Source organism: Artibeus jamaicensis, unplaced genomic scaffold (assembly GCF_021234435.1).
Source record: "Artibeus jamaicensis isolate MK-2021 breed Jamaican fruit bat unplaced genomic scaffold, CSHL_Jam_final scaffold_1964, whole genome shotgun sequence".
NCBI lineage: Eukaryota > Metazoa > Chordata > Mammalia > Chiroptera > Phyllostomidae > Artibeus > Artibeus jamaicensis.
In genome coordinates, this window is record NW_026522030.1 from 58,168,995 (window position 1) to 58,183,435 (window position 14,441).

At 37.5% G+C, this 14,441-nt stretch overlaps 1 pseudogene; it reads left to right on the plus strand.

The window, feature by feature from the left end:
* The first annotated feature begins 857 nt into the window (after positions 1-857).
* Positions 858-1,707, plus strand: LOC119065835 (40S ribosomal protein SA-like; annotated as a pseudogene).
* Positions 1,708-14,441: the final 12,734 nt, after the last annotated feature.

Here is a 14,441-nt window from a genome sequence, read left to right on the forward strand (position 1 = left end):
TTCTCACCCTGCTCCCACCTTTCTGACACTGAAGCTAAGTTATGAGTAAGCGCTGGTGAGAGACGGGGTTTCCCTTCTGCCTAGCCTTCAAGGAGGTTCTGCCCGGAGTTAACGGTGCTGCTAAAAATACTGGAGCCCCAATCACCTTTCTGACTAGGTGGCTGGCTAGGCAGTGAGTCCATGCCGGGAGAGTCAAGCAGAAAAGAGCTAAAGGTACTTTTCCCCACCGCCAGCCCCAGTGAGCACTCAGCTCCTAAACTGGAAGCGTCACTCAGAGAAGCGTGCGGTCGTTCCCACTTCTGCCTCCAAAGGCATGACTGCAGTGATGTCGCGTCTGCTGGAGGGAGGGCAGGCTGTAAACCAGAGAGCTCCTATCCTTTCACGAAAGGAACTGACTGCATTTGAAACAGAATATGGAGAAGTTCAAGCCTGAGGGTGCTCTCAGAAATGAGGTTGTAGTGAAGGGCAATTAGTTTGATATCAGTGGCATTACAGGACATGCAAATTCAACTATGGGCTGGCTAGAGAACCTGTCGCAGGTTCTCCCAGGGGCCTTGCTTCCCAGCAAGAGAGACATAGCTGGGAAGAGACTGGCGACAAAACAAATCCCAATAACAGAATTTCATTGTTTTATGGTTGAGCAGTTTATGCTCCAAGATACTACTGAAAGCAATAAAGCAATCACCCAGCAATTAGTAAAGCTTAACAGCTGGATGTGGTCAGGGAAAGAGACAGCCAGAGAGAACCTGTAAAAAACCACTGTTCCACCTTCCTCTTTCCCAACCAGAGAAGAGGCCCCTACGACCTTGTTCACCCTGGTTCTCGGTTCTTTCATAACTTAAAAGCAGACTTTCATAATGTCCAGAGCCCTTGGTGTCCTGCAAGTGAAGAAGGAGGATGTCCTCAAATTCCTTGCAGCATGAACCCACTTAGGTGGCTTGACTTCCAAATGCAGAGGTATGTCTACAGAAGGAAAAGGAATGGTACTTACATCATAAATCTGAAGAGAATGTGGGAGAAGCTTCTGCTGGCAGCTCGTGCCATTGGTGCCATTGAAACCCCCGCTGCTGTCAATGCGAGATCGTCCAGGAACATTGGCCAGAGAGATGATCTGAAGTTTGCTGCTGTCACTGGAGCCATTGCTATTGCTGGCTATTTCACTCCTACAACCTTCACCAGTCGGATCCAGGCACCCTCCCAGGAGCCGAAGCTTCTGGTGTTTATTGATTCCAGGGCTGGCCGCCAGCCTCTCACAGAGGCCTCCCATACTTCTGTGTAGCACAGGCTCTAATCTGGGCTATGTATTCATTGCCACCCCGGGCAAACAACAAGGGGGTTCACATAGTGGGTCTGATGTGGCGGATGCTGGCCCAGGAAGTTTTACGCATGCGTGGCACCATCTCCCGTGGGTACTCATGGGAGGTCATTCTTGATTCCTACTTCTAGAGAGATCCTGAAGAAATAGAAAAGGAAGAGCAGGCTGCTCGCTGCTGAAAAGGTTGTGACCAAGAAGGCACTTTGGGTGAATGGACGGCTCCAGCTCCCGAGTTCACTGCTGCTCAGCCTGAGGTCACTGACTGGTCCGAAGGCCCAGGTGCCCTCTGGCCTGTCCCGCAGTTTCCTACTGAGAACGCTCAGCCCACCACTGGAGCCCGGTCTGCAGCCTGCACCGGGCAGGCCACTGAATGGGTAGGAACAAGGCCATGAGTGGTCTTAAGCTGTTTTTCCACTAACTATTAAGCAAAATAGAAATAAGGTTGATGAAAAATAGTCTCTAAAAATGAAAACACACACACACACATACACTGCTACTCCAGGATGACAGTGGGCGTAACCCAAGGATAAGCTCTCTGGGGAGCAACATCAGAAGTTTACCAGTGCAGGAAAGAAATAGACTCTACGAAAATAATCCCGCCGGTTGCTAAACAAACCAAAATAACAGCAACAACAACAAATAAACCTAACAAATAACAACAACAAGCACCAGAAGGGAGGCACCAGGACTCAGAGCTGATACAGTATATTATCTAAAATGCCAGTTTCCAACACAAATTATTAGTCATGCAAGGAAACAGGAAGGTATGACCCACACACTGGTTCAAAAAGAAAAAAAGCAGACAACAGAAACTGCTTGTGAGAGCAACCAGATGTCAAATTAAACAAAGTCTTCAAAGTAGCCACTACAAATACTTTCAAAGAACAAAAGGAAACCAATGGTTAAAGAATAGAAAATAAAGGAGGAAAATATCACAGCAAATGGATAATATCAATAAAGAGATAAAAATTATAAAAAAAGAGCCATGAGAATTCTACAGGTGAAAAATAAAATTGAAGAAAATTCGTTAAAGGGGCTCAATAGTAGATTCAAAGTAGCGGGAGAAATGATTAACAAATTTGAGGAAAGAGCAATGGTGATTATGCAGCATGAAGAACAGAGAGAAAAAAGAATTTTTAAAGATGAACAGGCCTTCAGAGACATGTGGAACACTATTAAGTCCAGCAATATTTGAAGAAATCATGGCTGACAACTTCTCACATGTGCGGGAAAACAACTAAAAACTAGGAAGCACAAGAAACTCTAAGTAAGATAAATGTAAAGAGTTCTATAAACAGAAACACCATAGTAAAAATATTGAAAGCCAAAGATGAGGAAAAAATCTTGACAGGAGGAGGAAAAAATGACTCATCACTTGCAAAGGAACCCCATTAATATTGGAATCAGACTTTTCAGCAAAAACAACAGAGGCCGGAAGCCAATGGGATAACGTTCAAAAGTGCTCAGAAGAAGAAAGTGTTGGCCACCAGGAATCCTGTAGTCAGCAAATTTATCTTTAAACAAATTCAAGCAAACCGAAACAGACTCATATATACAGAGAATGGACTTAGGTTAGCCAGAGGGGGCAGAGTTGAGGGATGGGTGAAAATGGCAAAGGGATTATGAAGTACAAATGGGTGGTTACATAACAGTCACAGGGATGTCGAGTACAGCATGGGGAACATAGTCCATGATTCTGTGGTGACCATGTACGGTGCCAGGAGGGTGCTGGGGATAACAGGGGAGCAGTTTGTGGGGTGTATTATTGTCTGCCTCCAAAGCTGTACGCCTGAAAGTCGAACAAAACAGCATTGAATGTAAACTGTAATTGAAAAAAAAGAAAGTAAATAAATAACTAATGCAAAATTAAAGGCATTTCAAGATAAATGAAAACAGACCATTTGTTACTAGCAGACCCTTCTTATAAGATATTCTAAAGGAGGCCCTGGCTGAGTAGGTCAGGTGGTTAGAGCACCATCCTGATAGACCAAGGCTGTGGGTTCCATCCCCAGTTGGGGCACATACACACATACAAAGAGCAACCAATGAATGCATAATTAAGTGGAACAACAAATCAATGTTTCCCTTTCTTTTTCTCTTCCTCTCTCTCTAAAATTAATTGTAAAAATATTTTTAAAGAGACATTCTAGCCTGGCTGGTATGGCTCAGTGGATTAAGTGCCTGTCTGTGAACTGAAGGGTTGCCAGTTCAATTCCCAGTCAAGGCACATGCTCGGGTTTTGTGCCTGGTTCCCCAGTGACACACAAGAGACAACCACACATCGATGTTTTTTCCCTCTCTTTCTCCCTTCCTTCCCCTCGCTCTGAAAATAAATAGAATCTTTTAAAAATTTAAAAGACACTCTAAAGGAAGTTAGACTAGACTGAAATTAAGTGACCCCAAATGCTAATTCAGTTCTTATGAAAAAACAAAGACACTAAAAGGGTAGTTATGTAATTGTAAAAGAGAACATAAATGCATATTTTCTTCTTTCTTACCCACTTTAAAAAGCAATTGTATAAAACAGTATGTGTGTTTTATAACACACAGTATGCGTGTTGAACTTATAATATATAGAAATGTAATATACTTGCTGATAACAACACAAAGGAGGTTTATGATTGTACTGACCAAAGGAAATAACTCCAGGTGGCAACTTGAATCTGCAAAAATAAATCAAGAGAACCAGAAATGAGAAATCAAATGGTTAATATAACAAGGGCTATAAATACACATTTACCCGATTTCTTCTCTTAGCTAGTCTAAAAGACACAAAATTACATAAAATAATAATTATAACCATGTACACAGTAGGGCAAAAGTAGGTTTACAGTTGTTCATACGGAAAATAGTACAATAGTAATACAAGGATAAACTCTATGTTTTGCTTACTCACACTGTAAACCTACTTCTGCCATACCCTGTATTGTTGTGTTTATAATGTTTATAAACATGTGTGACAACCATAGAAAACAGAGGAAAGGGAATAGAGGTATGTAACGGTATGCTTCTAAATTTCACTAGAATGAAGTTAATATACATCTGAAGCTGGTTCTGATAAATTAAGATATGTATAGCAAGTCCTAAAGCAACTGCTAAGAAAATTACTTACTATAAAAGTACATAGTGCAGGGTAAAAGGGGAAGGAACTAAGAAACACAAATTAGTAGCTACAAAATAGTCATGGTGAAGTAAGCAAAGCATAGAAAATATAGTCAATAATATTGTGATAACTATCATTAGTACCAGTTGGGTACTGGAAATATTGAGGGGAACAATTTGTAAAGTATGTAATTGTCTAACCACTAAGCTGTATACCCCAAACCAATGCATAATAAAAGAATACATAGTGCAAAAATTATTGAAGAAATGAAAATGCTACATCAGGTAATATTAACTTAATACAAAAAGTAGTAAAATATAAATTGAGAAACAAAAAAGACACGAGACATATAAAAACATAAAGTAAAATGGCAGCTACAAATCCAACTATATCAATAATGACATCAAATGTGATTGGCTTAACCAATCAAATCAAAAGCAGAGATTGTCAGACTGGATTGAAAAATAAGATCCAACTATATGATTCCTACAGGCAACATATTTTGGATTCAAAATACAAATATATTCAAATGTACACAAATATAAATTTATTATATTATGCACCTGAAACTAATATGATTGTACATGTCAACTATACCTCAGTAAAAACACAAATACATTCAAAATAAAGGAATGAGAAAAGACGTATTATAGGAAGAACAACCTCAAGAATCTGGAGTGGCTACACTAAAGTCAGAAAAAACAGACAGTAAAAACAAGGTTGCTACCGATAAAGAGGGACATTTTCCAGTGATAAGAGAGTCAACCCTTGAGGAAGACATAACAATTATAAATATATATTTACCTAATAAAAGAGCATGAAAATATCTGAAGCGAACCTAAAAGAAATGAAGAAAGAAATAGACACATCAACAATAATATTGGAGCCCTGGCTGGTGTAGCTCAGTGGATTGAGCGCGGAGCCCTGGCTGGTGTAGCTCAGTGGATTGAGCGCGGGCCTGCAAACCAGACATTCACAGTTCGATTCCCAGTCAGGGCACATGCCTGGGTTGCAGGCCAGTTCCCAGCAGGGGATGCACGAGAGGCAACCATACAGTGTTATTTGTCTCCCTCTCTCCTTCCTTTCCCCTCTAAAGATAAATAAAATCTTTTAAAAAATTTAAAAAAATAATATTGGGTTGGCCAAAATGTCTGCTCAGTTTTTTGCAAAAAATAAAAGATACATTTTTCGTTTTCACCAATAACTTTATTATTTAAATTATTTTATTGTTGTTCAATTACAGTTGTATTTTCTCTCCACGCCTTGACCAATAACTATTGATTTGAATATTTTGAGTATGTCATCTATCTCCCACGTGGTATAACGTTGATTGTTCTCAATTAATTTCTTGAACTTGATGGCTATGAACTTCCATTGGTTTACCAAACTCATGAACATGCGCAACAGTGTGATGATTGCTGGGGAGAGGAGGGCATAAGGGGACTAAATGGTAATGGAAAAAATACAATAAAGATTAATTTTTTATTTTTATTTTAAGTATATTTTATTGATTATGCTATTTCAGTTTTCTCAGTTTTTTTCTCCTTTTTATTCCCCCTCCACCCTGCACCAACCCCAACCCTCCAGCATTCTCACCCCTTAGTTCATGTTTATGGGTTATATACATAAGGTCTTTGACTTCTCTGTTTCCTATACTATTCTTAACCTCTCTCTGTCTATCTTATGCCTACCAATTATGTTTCTTATTCCCTGTTCCTTTCCCCCCATTCTTCCCTCCCCTCCTCACTGAAAACCCTCCACGTGATGTCCATTTCTCTGATTCTGTTCCTGTCCTAGTTGTTTGCTTAGTTTTTGTTTTCAGGCTTGTTTGTTTGTTTGTTTTTAGGTTCAGTTGTTGATAGTTGTGAGTTTGTTGTCATTTTACTGTTTATAGTTTTGGTCTTCTTCAATTTCTTAGATAAGTCCCTTTAACATTTCATATAATAAGGGTTTGGTGATGACAAATTCCTTGAATTTGACCTTATCTGGGAAGCACTTTATCTGCCCTTTCATTCTAAATGATAGCTTTGCTAGATAGAGCAATCTTGGATATAGGTCTTTGCCTTTCATGACTTCAAATACTTCTTTCCAGCCCCTTCTTGCGTGTAAGGTTTCTTTTGAGAAATCAGCAGATGGTCTTAGGGGCACTTCTTTGTAGGTAACTGTTTCTTTTCCTCTTGCTGCTTTTAAGATTCTCTTCTTCTCTTTAATCTTGGGTAACTTAATGATGATGTGCCTTGGTGTGTTCCTCTGTGGGTCCAATTTCTTTAGTACTCTCTGGGCTTCCTGGATTTCCTGGAAGTCTATTTCCTTTGCCAGATTGGGGAAGTTTTCCTTCATTATTTTTTCAAGTAAGTTTTCAACTCCTTGCTCTTGTTCTTCTTCCGGCACCCCTATGGTTCAGATATTGGAATGTTTAAATGTGTCCCAGAGGTTCCCAAGCCTCTCCTCATTTTTTAAAATTATTGTTCCTTCATTCTGTTCTGACTGGATGTTTGTTTTTTCCTTTTGTTCCAAATTGTTGCTCTGAGTCCTGGTTTCCTTCCTGTCAGAGTTGGTTCCCTGAATATTTTGCCTTATTTCACTTTGGGTAGCCTTCATTTGTTCCTTCATTTCGTGGCCAAACTCAACCTCTTCTGTGGGTATTCTGATTGCTGTTTTGAACTCTGCATCTGATAGGTTGGCTGCCCCCTCATCACTTTTTTCTTTCTGTGGAGTTTTGCTCTGTTCTTTCATTTGGGCCCTATTTCTTTGTCTTGGTGGACCTGTTATGTTGTAAGGGGGTGAAGCCTTAGATATTCACCCAGGTGAGGAAACCCTCTTTGCTTAGTTGTAGCGCTTTTGGTAGGGGAAGAGTCAGAGAGGGAACAATTTGGCTTGCCTGCTCGGTTTTAGCCCTACGTTCCAATGAACTCTATCATGTAAGACTGAGAGTTTCTCCCATTGTGGCAACCCCTGTGGTAGCTTACAGCTACCTTGAGTCTTCAGTTCCCCACTCAGCCGGCCCCACTTCTCCCACGCAGTCCACCACCTGTCGCAGGTCCCCTCCACCTGCCTGGCTGCCCGTCTCCATCCAAGGAGTTTCTTTAACTCCTTGGTTGTTGGAGTTCCATGAAGTTTGACTCTGGCATTTCTGGTTGTTTATTGATTTTAGATTGGTTGTTATCCTCCTTTTGGTTGTGTGAAGAAGCAAAGGGTTTCTACCTACACCTCCATCTTGGCCATAACTACAAGATTAAATTTTTTAAAAAGACATCTAAGCATTACTGGAGCCATGTTTTGGAAAAAACAGAATGAACTTTTTGGCCAACCCAATAGTTGAAGATTTTAATATCAATTTTCAATAATAGGTAGCATAGAACAACTAGTAGAAGATTAACAAAGAAAGAGAAGACTTCGACAAAACTATAAACCCACCATTTATAGAACACCACATAACAGGAGAGAATATACATTCTTAAGTGTACCTGGGACATTTTTCAGCACTGATGATCGCCCATAAAAAAAAGCCTTAATAAATTTAAAGTATAGAAAACAGTAATAATTAAAAGATTGTTTTAATAAAGTATGAAGGATAAAGATAATTATAATATTAAAAGGACAGAGATGATACAAAATATGTTTTCCAACACTAGAAATCAATAACAGAAGGAAAAACTGGAAATCTCATGAACACATGGAAATTAAACACACTTCTAAATAACTAATAGGTGCCCTGGCTGGTGTAGCCCAGTGGACTGAGTGTGGGCTGCTAACCAAAGGGTTGCAGGTTCGATTCCCAGTCAGGGCACATGCCTGGGTTGCAGGCCAATTCCCAGCAGGGGACGCATGAGAGGCAACCATATATTGGTATTTCTCTCCCTTTCCCTTTAAAGACAAATAAATAAAATCTTCTAAAAAATAACTAATAGGTCAAACAAGATACCAAAAGTGAACTTCAAGAATTCTATTTTTGTTACCTTCAAAAAGAATTAAATGGTTAGGAATAAACTTAATTTATGAAAATTTCAAAACATTGATGAATGACATTAAAGAAAACACAAATTGATGAAAAGACATCCTGTGCTCATGGAATGGAAGAATAATATTGCTAAAACCTCTATAACATCAAAAATGATCTACAGATTCAAGGCAATCCCTATCAAAATTCCTTCTTCATTTTTTCAGAAATAGAAAAGAATCCTAAATTCATATGGACCCGCAAAGGACACACAATGGTCACACCAATATTGAAAGAGGAGAACAAAGCTAGATATGTTACTCTTCCTGATTTTAAAATATATTGCAATACTGTAGTAAATAAAACACTGTGGTACTAGCATAAAGACAAACATATACAACAGCAAAGGGAGACCAAAAGTAAACCCACACATATACAGTGAACTGATTTTTAACAAGGCTGCCAAAAATACATAATGGAAAAAGAATAGTCTCTTTAACAGATGATATTGGGGAAAGTGCAATAGAATGAAGTTGGATCTTTACCTTATACCACATACAAATATTATGTAAAATGGATTAAATGCTTAAACATAGACTTAAAACTACAAAACTAGAATATAATATAGAAAAAAAACTTCATGATATTGGATTTGGCAACAATTTCTTGTATATAACACCAAAGTGCCCTGGCTGGTATAGCTCAGTGGATTGAGCGTGAGCCTGAGAACCAAAGGATCACAGTTTGATTCCCAGTCAGGGCACATGCCTAGGTTGCAGGCCAGTTCCCAGCAGAGGATGCACAAGAGGCAACCATACATTGATATCTTTCTCCCTCTCTCTTTCCCTTCCTCTCTAAAGATAAATAAATAAAATCTTAAAAACAACAATGACAACAAAAAACACCAAAGCACAGGCAACAAAAATAAAAAGAGACAACACCAAACTTCTATACTTACGTGTATTAAAGGACACAAATCACTAGAATGAAAAGGTAAACTATGAAATGGGAGAAGATATTTTCAACTATACATATAATAAAGGGTTAATCCAGAATATATAAACAACCATTACAACTCAACAACAAATAGATAACCTGATTAGAATATGGGCAAAGACTTGAATAGACATTTATCCAAATATGATACATAAATGATTAACAAATAAATGAAAAGATGCTCAATATCAATAATCATTCATTATAGAAGTGCAGATCAAAACCACAATGAAATATCATCTTATACCCATTAGGATGGCTGCTATCAAAAAATAGTCCTGGCTGGTGTGGCTCAGTGGATTGAGTGTGGGCCCGAGAACCAAAGGGCTGCCCATTCCATTCCAAGTCAGGACACATGCCTGGGTTGCAGGCCAGGTCCCCAGTAGGGTGTGCATGGGAGACAACCACACACTGATGTTTCTCTCCCTCTCTTTCTCCTTCTCTTCCCCTCTCTCTAAAAATAAATAAAATCTTTAAAAAAAGCCCAGAAAGTAAATATTGTCATATAATCCAGCAATCTCACTTCTGGGTATATATGCAAAAGAACTGAAAACAGGATCTTAAAATGATATTCACACACTCATGTTCATAGCAGCTTTATTCATAACAGCCAAGAGGTGGAGGCAACCAAAATGTCCATCAAGAGATGAATGGATAGACAAAATATGATTTATAAACAAAGGAATATTATTCGACCTTTAAAAGGAAGGAAATCCTGTCACATGTCACAACATGGAAGAAACTTGAGGACATCATGCTAAGTAAAACAAGCAGCCACAGAAGACAAATACTGTATAATTCCACTTATATGATGTATCTAAAGATAAACTTATAGATATAAAATAGAATGGTAGTTACCAGGTGCTAGAGGGAAGGAAAATGGAAAATTGTTTAATGGTTATAGAATTTTAAGCTTTGCTAGATGAAATATTTGTAATGATCTATGGTATAAGAATGTGAATATGCTCAGTTGTAAACTTTAACATAGTTATGATAGTAAATTTTATATAATGTGTGTTTTACCATGATTTAAAAAATAGAATTTATACTCTCAATACTACCAAACACTGTTGAAAGTAATTAATGATCTAAATAAACGGAAAAACATCCTACACTGCAGATCAGAAGACTTAATATTATTAAGATGACAATAATCCCAAAATTGGTCTAGAGATTCAACACAGAACTGCACAGAGAAGTTTATAAAAGCACAATTAAGGTGAGAGATTTTTTATGTTCCTCTCAGTAACTGATGCATCAAATAGACAAAAAAGTTCTTTAATTTAGATAGAGAAGATTTGAACTCCATAATTATCAAATTTATTAAATAAACATACCTTATAAATGACAATTGGAAATGTTAGATTCTTAAAAAATACACATTACATTTACAAGAAATGATGACATTTTAATACATAAATCATGTCTCAACAAATTTTAAAGTAACTTTACCAGAGGTTTTGCTCTCTGACCACAATACAAAAGTATAATTAAAAAATTTTTAAATCATAAGTAAAAAGTATCATTTGTTAGCTTAAAACTACACTTCTAAATAATTTATATGTGAAAAATTAAGTGTAGTTGGGAAACTCAATTACATGGCAAACTGTGAAATGCAGCTAAATCTTACATGTAAAAAGAAATTTATAGCCATTAAGTGCTAGCTTGAAAAAAAGAAAAACCAAAAAACTGCAACTGAAATCAATTAGTTAATGGTATAAGAATTTTAAAAAAGAGAATCAAAACTATTATTAACTGAAGAAATGTATAAATAGATAATCAAAGATTAGATTTAAAGACACAGCATTAGAACGATGTGAGTTCAGCAACTTTACTGGGTACATGATTAATATTTTTAAAAGTCTATTGTATTCCTAAATGCAAACAATAGAAGATTTAAATATATACTTTTTAAAATATCCTATTTATATTTTAAAAGATTTTATTTATTTATTTCTAGAGAAGGGAAGGGAGGGAGAAAGAAAGGCAGAAAAACATCAATGTGTGGTTGCCTCTCATGTGTCCCCTACTGGGAACCTAGCCTGCAACCCAGACGTGTGCCCCAACTGGGAATCGAACCTGCGACCCTTTGGTTCACAGGCCTGCACTCAAATCACACTGAGCTACACCAGCCATGGCTTAAAATATCCTATTTATAATAGCAACACAATAAGGTCTCTAGGGAAAGAGGTTAGAAAAAAATGTATAGTAGATTGATGGAAAAATATAAAAGTTTATTGAAAGACACTAAAGAAAGACTAAATAAATGGAGAGAAGTCTTTATGGACAGAAAGACTCAATGTTACAAAAATCGTCAGTTTTTCTCAAAGTAAACTTACTAATGTAACTGATTTTTTAAAAATTTGTAGAGTTGAGCTTTAACAAGACTTTTGTATCATTTCACGACATTTTTAAGTTTACATTTAATAGAGTAAGAGGTAGTGAAGCTTGAAAATTCAAAGAGACACAGAGTCCTAATAGCACTTTGACATCAGGCACACAAAACTGGCAGATTTTAGAACCTTGGCTACTTATATTTTGCTATAGCTTTTCCTATTGTCATTAACTATAAAATCCTTAAACGAGCTTTTATTAGGAATCAGAGATGAGACTGAGGGACAGGAGAGGCCGTGCCACCTCCCTTTGTCAAGTGTGGGGAGGAAAATGAAAGGGTAATCACAGCCACAGGGCAAGGAAGGAGACCAAGACCCAGGAGCCAGCTGCAAGTGAGGGGTGAGAATTTGGGAACCCACGTGGGCCTGAAAAGACCTGTGGAGTTTTCTAACGGGCTGCTTATAACCAATGACATAACAATACAAATAAAATTAAGTTAAAAAAAACACGGGGAAAGAGCAAAGGCAAATAGGTTGATTGTGCTAGTTGTAAGAGTCATTCTCAGAACTATGATCAAGTTCCAAATTTGATACTGAGATTTCTAGCTGCCAGCAAAAAAAAAAAAAAACCCCAGGAAACTGTAATAAATGTTATAGTATTCATTACTAGAAATGAGGCAACATATTAAGTCCACAATAAATCCCTAAGTAACATGTATATGAAATAGCTGTCAATCTGGATTTTCACATCCAAGCAACAGGTGCCATCTGTAGTGGAGTTAAGCAAAAAAAAAAAATTCTCTAAAAGAATATTAGATAGCTCACAGAATCCACCATGATGGACAGAGATACAGGCTCAAGGCAAAGCTACTAGGAAAAATGTACTGAAGGATATTTTAGAATTGTTCTGGAAACAAAACTACTCCCACTAGCATTGCAGACACTGCTACTTCCGTCTGCAGAGCTGGTGTAGTTAATGTCAAATCCTATATGATGGGTGGAGCCTAGATCCCATGTCTATCCTTAACTACAAAAGAACAAGGGAAATTAAGCATGTGACATTTTTAGCTCTTGTTATACAAACAAAACATTTATATTTGTAAGATTAGGAATTCAGCAAACACAAAAAGTGGTTCCACTGCTGGGCAATCCAAGTAGATGACAAATGTCCTGATGATAACCGTACATCATCCACTTCTGAGCTCGTGTGTGACTAATGAATTTAAACCTGGGGAAGGCTTAAACTAAGATGACAAACTGTTACTCATAACTTGCATATAACTCAGATATTCCACTTATGAGTATTTACGTGAAAAACAAAACCACTAATTAGAAAATGTGTATGCACCCCTATGGTTATTGCAACATTGTTTGCAACATGTGGAAGCAACTTATGTATCCATTGTTAGATGAATAGATAAGGATGTTTATATAAATATAAAGATCACTGCCTTGGCTGGTGTGGCTCAGTGAATTGAGTGCCAGACTGCAATGCAAGGAGTTGCTGGTTCTATTCCCAGTCAGGGCATGTGCCTGGGTTGTGGATAGGGTCCCTGGTGGGGGACTCGGGAGAGGCAACCACACATGGATGTTTCTCTCCCTCTCTTTCCCCCTCCCTACCCCTCTCTCTAAAAATGAATAAGCATATTTTTTAAAAAGAATTCCACTTAAAAAAGAAAGGTCATTGACTATACCATTGACTTAAACCATTGACTATATATATATAAAACAGAATATTACTCAGCCACAAAAAAATAATACAATATTGCTATTTGGAACATAGGTGGATTTATAGGTACTATGCTAAGTGAAATAATTCAAGAAGAATAAGACAAATACTGTATTTCGTTGATATGTGGGATCTAAAAACAAACACAAGACACATGAAAAATAGAACAAAACAGAAACAGACTCATGAGAGAACAAACTGATGTTTGCCAGAGGGAGGGTGTTGGAGGATGGGTAAAAAAGGTGAAGGGACATAAGAGGCACAGACCTCCAGTTACTTGTTTATAAAAAACAGTCTCAGGGGTAAAATGTATGGCATGGGGAAAATAGTCAATATTGTCATATAACTGTGTATGGTGACAGATATCACTCAGCACTGTGGTGATAGCATTGCTAAAAAAAAATATATCAAGTCACTATATATACCTGGAACTAATATATTATTGCACATCAACTATAATTTTTTTTAAAGAAATTATATTGAGTTCTAAAAGTAATTGTTCCTTGTGCCCATATTGAGTTACTGACCTAACTATTCTCTTCTTAAAATTTTTCATTGATTATGCTATTACAGTTTTCTCAATTTTTTCTCTCTTTATCCCTCCTCCACTCTGCCCTTCCAACCCTCCAGCATCCCCCACCTCTTACTTCATGTCCATGGGTTGTACATATAAGTTCTTTGAGTCCTCTGTTTCCTATACCACTTTTTATCTCTCCCCATCTATTTCATGCCTACTAATTATGCTGCTTCTTCCCTGTACCTTCCCCCCCTACTACTTCTCCCTTCTCACTCCCCACTGAAATCCCTCCCTGTGATGTCCATTTCTCTGATTCTGTTCCTGTTCTAGCTGTTCACTTAGTTTTTGTTTTTGTTTGTTTTTCTTTTCTTTTAGGTTCATTTGTTGATAGCTGTGAGTTGCTGTCATTTTACTGTCCATATTTCTTATCTTCTTTTTCTTAGATAAGTTTCTTTAATGCTTCATATAATAAGGGTTTGGTGATGACAAACTCCTTGAATTTGACCTT